General features: G+C 43.3%; 1 protein-coding gene across 2 annotated transcripts in view; it reads right to left on the reverse strand.

Annotated features, from left to right (window-relative positions):
- SENP6 (SUMO1/sentrin specific peptidase 6) overlaps window positions 1–1,489 on the reverse strand; it is a 105,923-nt gene that overhangs the window by 51,796 nt on the left and 52,638 nt on the right. The window lies entirely within an intron of this gene.

The raw sequence follows: 1,489 nt of genomic DNA on the forward strand, positions 1-1,489 counted from the left end.
GCAACCTCCAACTCCTGGGCTCAAGCCAGTCTCCTGCCTCCGCCTCCCAAGTAGCTGGGACCACAGGCGCCTGCCACAACGCCCGGCTATTTTTTTTTTGGTTGCAGCCGTCATTGTTGTTTTTTGGCGGGTCCGGGCTGGGGATTCGAACCCGCCACCCTAGGTGTACGTGGCTGGCGCCCCTAGCCGGTTGAGCTATAGGCGCCGAGCCGGTAACTCTAATTTCTAATAGTTCTTACTTTCCCTCTCTTCTTTCAAACCCACTGCCACCACATTTCAGATGCTTAACTCTTGCCTTAAGATTTCCTTCATTCCAATTTGCTCCCTTCAAATCCTTCCCCTCTACAGACAAAATGATTCAACACAATCGTGTGACTGTCATTCTAATACTTAAAACTTCTCCACGATTCTAATGGCTAAGGGAAAACCTCTGTTTTCCCAGCATCTAGAAACTACACAAGCAAAATGCTCAACAAATGTTTACTTGGATTAATGAATCACATGAGAAAGATAAACCCATATGATGACAGAAGAAAGATGAAATTACAGGGTCAGGGAAGAGATGGTGTCATCACTCTAGAACCACAAAGACTAAGCCTTCAGCCAGGGAGGTGTCTGTCTGTCTGTCTCTCCCCGCCCCCCCGAGGCTACAGAGAAGCTGCTTCAGTCCAGAGCATGCAATCCAAGGTTATTATTTCTATGAAGGCTGACAAACTTTGATTGTTTAGATATAAAAAGTGATTTCTTTTTCTTTTTTTAAGAGATTACTTTGTCACCCTTGGTAGAATGCCATAGCATCACAGCTCACAGCAACCTCCAGCTTTGGGCTTAGGCGATTCTCTTGCCTTAGCCTTCTCAGGCGATTCTCAGTCCTCAGCCCAGTAGCTGGGACTACAGGCGCTGGCCACAACACCCGGCTATTTTTGTTGTTGTTGTTGTTGCAGTTTGGCCGGGGTCAGGCTTGAACCCACCACCCTCGGTATATGGGGCGGGCACCCTACTCACTGAGCAACAGGCACTGCCCCTAAAAAGCAGTTTCTATACAAGTGATTATTAAAAAGTTATATAATGTGGCATTCTAAGTAAAAAAAAAGAGGCAGATGACATTTTGGGATCCAGAAAATGTAAAAACACAGCTATCTGAAACACAATTATCTGAAAATTTTTATTTATGTACAGCACTCTTAAAACATGGGTTGCTTCCAACCCTCAGGGTTTTTTGTCCCTATTAAATTCTACAATTTACACAATAGAAAGCTTTATCCTTATCAACATAATCAGTTTTTATAAGCCATGCAGTTATCTTTGCACATCATTTTGCTCAAATATGTATCTAATTAGTTTTCTTCCAAATCCTACTTAGAGAATGACATTTTTATTTTTATTTATTTTTATTTTTTTTTTTTTTTGAGACAGAGCCTCAAGCTATCCCCCTGGGCAGAGTGCCATGGCATTACAGCTCACAGCAACCTCCAACTCCTGGGCTCAA

This window comes from Otolemur garnettii, unplaced genomic scaffold (assembly GCF_000181295.1).
Source record: "Otolemur garnettii isolate 467f Iridium unplaced genomic scaffold, OtoGar3 scaffold00107, whole genome shotgun sequence".
NCBI lineage: Eukaryota > Metazoa > Chordata > Mammalia > Primates > Galagidae > Otolemur > Otolemur garnettii.